Source organism: Ziziphus jujuba, chromosome 10, assembly GCF_031755915.1.
Source record: "Ziziphus jujuba cultivar Dongzao chromosome 10, ASM3175591v1".
NCBI lineage: Eukaryota > Viridiplantae > Streptophyta > Magnoliopsida > Rosales > Rhamnaceae > Ziziphus > Ziziphus jujuba.
Window position 1 is genome coordinate 8,343,379 of NC_083388.1, and position 7,583 is coordinate 8,350,961.

The 7,583-nt window shown below is 30.2% G+C and overlaps 1 pseudogene; it reads right to left on the reverse strand.

The window, feature by feature from the left end:
* Window positions 1–363: 363 nt before the first annotated feature.
* On the reverse strand, window positions 364–4,407 carry LOC107410884 (subtilisin-like protease SBT4.13; annotated as a pseudogene).
* Between the last annotated feature and the right edge of the window lie 3,176 nt (window positions 4,408–7,583).

The following is a 7,583-nucleotide window of genomic DNA, read 5'->3' on the forward strand; positions in this document are numbered from 1 at the left end:
TTTTTTTTTTGGGTAGTGCCTGGCTTTGTTTACAAATCTATTATATGTAATCTACACTCAAACATTTAGAAAATTTAAGACAAAATTGGTTTCCATTTCTTGGAAAGTAGATATTGTTATTAATTGGAACATTTGAAAACTCCACATTGGTTGGGAAAAAAAAAAAAAAAAAGATGTTCTATGTTAAACTTCTTTCATGGTTTTTTCTTTAAATTATTATTATTTTTTTTATATAACAAACAATAGTAGTATGCAAATGCAACTTATACAGTAGAGAAACATAAATGTTACTGAATGCTTAAAAACAAGTAAAAATACATATAATAATTATGCATTTCCATTTGGATCTGAAGTTTCATCAGCTTAATTAAAAATGACAGTAGGACTTCTGACACTACGAGTACCATCAAACCAGATGATTGAAGAAGACATCATAGTTCTATTATTAACCACAGACCCTTTAACAGTCACATTAAAAGTCATCTCCTCGTTCGGGGATTTGAAGAAAAGAACTTCAGGCACCACTTTCACATCGAGTTTTGAATTTCCAGTAACTTTTACTTTGTAAGTGGACGTTGTTAAAAAGTAAATAATAAATAATTTGTAATTTTGTATCAAAGTCGGCAGCATGAGGAAAAGTTTGATTTGGATACTTCATGGTTAAAAGAGTAGAAAAGTGACATGTGTCTTGCATTTAATGTAAGGAAATCAAATTGTTTACTAAAAAGTTGCCATACGTAAGCTAGCTTTAAATATATTGAGTAGTTCGTTAATAGGTTGACATGTGTACTCAAATGAGCTGTACTTTTACATGTATTGAAAAGAAAACAGCAAAGCAGGTTGTTTACCTTGAATCGCCTCTTTTAAACTTATATATAAGTTTGGACCAATTTATTTTGAATAAAAAATAAAAAAAGAGCAATAATTACATATATTCCTTCTTTAGTTTTTTTTAGCTCTTCTTTTCCTTCAGATTATAATTAGCCTCGGCTATTCTCCTTTCTTTTACCTCTTCTATTTTATCCAAGTCTCCCATTTTTTACATATTATCCAACAGAGGGTGCAAGGCCAACATTCTTCACTCTTCTATGAAACCGGACTCTGAATGACCCATTAGTTTGAATTCGAAAGGCAAGAGAAGGATAATTCAGATACTTCGGCTCATTAGAAACTATGGGGCAAGTGATATTAGAATCACCAGAGATAAACTTTATTTTGTCCTCGGTATAACCAATGCCACATAGAAACTTTATGTAATCCGCTTCAGCAATTTCATACACAAGTCCAGGATCAGTGGCTTTGACGGGAATAACATGCCCAGCTCCATAACCAAATTCGCTATCAGAACTTTGAGTACTATTCATGACCCAAGCTACAACCAACCAAAAAAAATAAAAAAAATAAAAAAAAAGAGAATTTGTTACAAATTAGTTACAATGAGATTGGTTGTTAATTAAGTCAATAACATAAAATTAATAACCTCAAAAATGTAAGTAACATATTGTAACATGTTGATGAGTCATATGAATGAGAAAATATATACCAGTTGTCATAAGAGCTGATTTTATGGCGGAAGGAGACCAATTAGGATGAAATGATTTAACATATGCAGCTGCTCCAGCAACATGAGGGCAAGCCATGGATGTTCCAGATATTATACTGTACTTTACCCTCCTTGTGTCATCAAGGGAAGACGAAGGTATAGCTACAGGTGAATAAGCAGCCAATATATCTATCCCCGGATTTGCTATATTTGGCTGCACAACAATTAAGTAAAACATAGCAAAATTCCATGAAAATGAAAAGGATTGATCTACAAGAAACAAAATGACAAAAATGGATTCTTAGAAAAACATATACCTTCAAAATATCAGGCGTAATGTCATTTGGACCCATGAAGAGAAGGAAGCAATTCTAGGAGCAGCAAAACCTATGATTGTGAAGTCCCACATCGGTTGAAAAGGAAAACGAAACACTTCATATAAGTGGGTGTGGATATATTTCCCTTGTGAGGTCTTTTAAAACCTTAAGAACTGGATTGTAAGAGGATTTCCTAGCCCAAAAAGGACAATATCGCATGCGGGTTATATTTAGGACTGGATTGTAAAATGATTCTCTAGATCCAAAGAGGCGGACCACAATGATGCTTTCACTTTTCATTATCTTTTCAATATTTTTGCTTGAGGGTTCCTATTATAAAACTAGAAAATATAAATAACCTTGAATGACATTGGATAAGCAAACACAATTAACCTCATAGATTTCATTGCCTAAATATGGGGATAGATATAGTACTCATACTTTGTGGAATCATAGTAGGTCTGGACAGCTGTGTAGTCTTCAGAGCTTAAACCTGATGAAGGATATGGTTCTATGAAAGGAGTATCAACCGCCTCTGTTTGCAAGTATATTATACCAGTTGCATTACCTAAACCCCCATCCGGTGATTGATCACATAACAAGATCTTTCCCTTCAAAGCAGTCTGGTTTAGGCACGATTCAGAACAGGTCTTGAAATGTTACAAATATTCATAAAGTTTATCTTCTTCTATTGTTATTGCTGTGCTTCTACCATTTTTTCTGAAGGCTAATTGGAATATGCCATTACCTGACCTCAATTTCAGGGCAGCGACCATTTGAAGCTTTTGCTCCATATACTAGAGGAAAACTTGTACCATTCATCGTGAAACCGTTAACTGTATTGCCCTGTATAACATAATATGTTCATGTTTTCATGACAAGTCATAACATATATATATATATATATATATGTATATAGTAGCAGAGATGGAAGTAAATGCTGGGACAAATAAGACGTACAAGCAGAGTCTTTCCATTGCCAAGAACAACTTTGGCTACAATTCGTCTGTCTGTGCTGCTTGCTGCTACTGACAACATCCATGGTGCTACACTTGCTACAGACCGATCCACAGGACCAGAGTTGCCAGCGGAATTTACAGTCAATACTCCTTTCTTCAATCCATGAAAAGCACCAATTGCTATACGATCTTCATCATAAGCAAATGCAAGACTACCCCAAGTGAGATAGTGATGATGTCAACCCCATCAGCAATCGCATCGTCAAGACCAGCCAAGATACCTGATGAACTGCACCCTTCTAGATCGCAGACTTTATAAACAGCAATTCTTGCATAAGGAACAGCTCCTTTTGCAGTGCCTTTCGCAATTCCAAAGAAGCTAGCATCGTTTACCGCATTTACAGCTGCTGTCGAAGCTGTATGGGATCCATGTCCAACTATATCTCTTGCGTCAATAATTGAGACTTCTGCTGATTTGTAAATCTGAGCTCCAATGATTTTGCTGTAAAATAAAGATTGATTGCTTCATATGATTGATAAGATTTCTATGTGCAACAGACTAAGTGAGGGGCTGTAAAAATTTTATGAAAGGTGTCTCAGAAGTCCAGATGGTATTGAGAGTAGAGGAGGACACAGGCAAATACTTGTTGCGTGTGAAATTGGCACCACCCGCGCAGACGCCTTTCCACTTCTTTGGAGGAGGACCAGAACCTTTGTCGGTAAAACTTTCTGATTCAGGCCAAACTCCAGTGTCCAGAACACCAACTATAACTTCACTCTCGACGGTGGGATTTCTTTTGGTTTCATTGTGGAGACCCATGAAGTCCCAAGATCTTGTTGTTTGAAGTTGAAGATTTCTACTAGGGAATACAGAAACTACTCCCTTCATATCTGCAAATTAAGGTTTAGCATTTCTTCTTGTTAATTACACACATAAATCTATGTAAGTGTTTGTATATGTGTGTACTTATATAAATATGTTAATTCTTTAAAATTAATGGCAATAAGAGTCTGAGAAAAGTGAGATGGAGTACTTATATACCAGCAACCCTTTGTCTTTCAGTATCAGTAAGTTTGGCTGCAAAGCCATTGAAACTCCTTTTGTAACTTCTAACTAAAGACTTATCCACAGTGCTGCTCGTATCAAAATAAATTAATCCAGTAAGCAAGGGGAAAATGGAGAATGTGGAGAGAAACTAAATGATCATTAAAAAAGCCTGAAAAATATAAATTAAGTTGATCTGAAATTGATTATACTTCTGAACAAGTGCAAAATGTTTAGTTTTCAACCAAAAAAAAGATGATGAAGTTTAGTGAACCACGATCCATAAAAACATAAACATGAGTAACCAAGGAGAATGTTTTTCTAGTCAAACATCATTGGCAACATACCAAAATAATATATATAAAACAAAATGTAGCCGATGAAAACGGCTAATCCAATATAATCCAATTTGTTTGGAACAGTTTTTTTAATGTAATTGGATTGAATCTATTTTCAAAATTAAAAACCGATTATCAGTTTGGTTTGACTTAATTTTTCGGATGAAAACCAATTAAACCAATCCAAATTGAACTGATTAACCATTAGATAAAATAAAATCATATATATTTAAATTTTATATTATTGTCTATACATTCTATCTTGTTGTTGTATTAGCTTAAAGGTTGATGTATTATTATTATTAAATTTTAACTTATGTTTTTTGTTTTAATATTTATGTATTTTTTTATATTACTATTTTTTGTTCTTTTTTTTTTTTTTTAAACAATCTACCATAAAATGAAAAATAAATATTTTATATAATAGAAAAGCTTAAAAATTTAAAATAAAAAACCCAAAAGTTTTTTTTTAAAGTTCATAAAGTTTTTTTAAATGCACAAGCCCAAAAACAATCATCCAACCATTTCAAAATGATTACTAATTTAATTGGTTTGGATTGAATTTTATGTATAGATTGGTTTGGTTTGGATTAAAAAACCAAACCGACTAGTTATTAGATTGGTTCGGTTTTTCTCAAATTAGGTTGTTTTGGATTGAGGAACATTCCTAACAAAACGAATCATTGCAAAATGAAAAAGTAAAATAGATACATATTACTTTTTCATGTTTTTGAGCTCTTGTGATTTGTATATCCATTTTGTATGCAACTCTAATATATGGTATAGTATAAGTTAAATGAAAAGATTTAAGAGGAAAAATGACAGTGTATAAAAAAGTTATTAAAAAAGTTCAATTATTAAATGCCCCTCGTAGTGATTTTAAATGAGAATAAAAAATAAATTTATGATAGAGTACTATAAAGTTTGTTTAGTAATGCAATTAAAACTCTCTAAAATAAATGGAAAGAAAAGCAAATAATAAGAAAGGCAAAAAAGATAAAAATGTTTATTTATTTTAACCAGTTTAGTTTTCCAGCTAAAATTTGAAAGGACGTGTTGGGAAAGGAAGATGGTTTAATGAATCTATATGATATTCCAAAACTATCTTCTTGATATTTAATAGAAATATTTTGTATGAAGCATATTTTTGTAAATTAATATAAACTGTATTTTTTTTCGTCACTTTTAGTTCCTTTTCTTTTCCTTTCATGAATAATCATCTAAACGTCAATTATTATAATAAAAACTATGTTTTTCCTTTCTTTTTCTTTTCTTCCATCAAACTTATTCTTTATCTTCCTTTTCCTTCTTCCATCCAAATGTAGTGTGAGTAAATTTGATTTGAAGTGGGGCACATAGTGTGTGAATTAAAAGTATATTTTATTATGATATGCATTGTTTTTGCAATAATTATTATGTTATATATATATATATATATTGTATCACATAGTGTGTGAATTAAAAGTATATTTTATTATGATATGCATTGTTTTTGCAATAATTATTATGTTATATATATATATATATATATATAAATAATGTATGGTTTAAACTCAAAATATAAATGATAAGGATCCAATAAAGACTTGTTTAATCTTGCGGTTAGGGATTGAACTCAGCTAAAATCCCCATTCCCTATTTGTTAGCCAAAAAAAAAAAAAAAAAAAGCCAGAAAGTGAAAGTGAAAAAAATTAGACTTTCTTTTGGGTAGTAGTTGAGAAACAGTAGATGCTGCCACTACGTTTAATGGAAACACCAATAAACATATATTTAAGCTCAACATTAATAATGCTGAATTTTATTTAAAAAAAGATGAATATGGGAAAATAAGGGTTTAGATACTACACCTTACAAGTGCTTGTTACCATATTCATTTCATTTTCCAGCAAGTCTTTGCAAAAGGAAAAATCCTATAGAAAAAGTTAATGTGATGGTCCTTGGAGAGAAGAAAGCTCAACGACGATGTACATATTATGTAGAGGTGTATAATAATCTACCAAGATATTTATCAAATTAATAAAAAATATTATTATTTTATTGGCTTAGATTTAGTTATATCATAACGTTATATACGCTAAAATATTTATTAAATTTATTTATAAAAAAACATGTATTAATATATTATTGATTAATACATTTATAAATTCTAAATATGGATAGATGAACATTAGATAGATAAATGAATAAAAAAAATAACCCAACTGAATATTGAAAAATTATTTGCCATATCATTTGGTAAATAAGTTTTGTAAATATTTTGTTAACTTTAATATTTTCAAAGGTTCATTTATTCATATTTAATTATATTAATATTTTAACCAAGAATAGAAACACATCTTGCTACTTTGGCTTAGAAAACATCTTGATAACCCTAACATTTTTCTCTTTTTTTTTTTCTTTTTTTTTTCATACAAAAGTCTCAATAGTGAAAAAATAAATAAACAAATAATAAGAAAAAAAAATTATTGATTAAATTTGTATCCCCATCGAAAATATATATATATATATATATTGAATCTGATGTTTAAAATTAAAGTTTACAATACAAATATGCAATGGCACACTAGCTAAAATTGAAATTAAAACCACAAATCGTAAATCAAATAAAGAACATTATTCCAAGGAGGATTGAAAATATGGTAATCATGTAAAATTATTCTCTTCTTTTTTTTTTTTTTTTTTTCCCTTTTCGTTGCGTGCCTACGTGTATATGTTGTCAATACAAAGAGGGATTAATATATATTAATATATATAAGGACAAAACTCTTCGCTACAAATGAAAACTTGTCACTATGTATAAGCATTTGTGACTAAAAAGAGTATCACTATATTTTGTATGTAAATTTTTGAAGCATGGAAAATTAATCACTAGAGTAAATGAGAGCCTTTATTGTAAAGTTAGTGATGGACTTGTGACAAATAAATTTCATAATTAAATTATATTTTGTCACTAAAATTATTTTGCACTTGTATCTAGGTTAATAATAAACCTCCATTAAAAAAAAGTTCAAATTGAGTTTAGTGACAAATGTTCATACTAGCAACAAACTTAGGGGCGTGTGTGCCACAATTTGTATGGTTGGTGTCATAATATCATATATATATTTTGGTAGAGCTTCGCATTGCTTATAGATCATTTATATGTAATCTAGAGAAATGTATTTAGGAAATTTAAACCTGAATTAGTTTCCATTTCTTGGAAAGTGGATATTGTTAAAAGTGGTATTCTGTATTAAACTTCTTTAAGGTTTTCGATCAAATCAATTATTGTACCCACGAGCAACTTATGCAGTGGAGAAAAATGCGATAGGATGCTTATAAACCAAAATAAAAATAATATAACAATTCTGCTTTCACATTTGGATCTGAAGTTTCATCAGC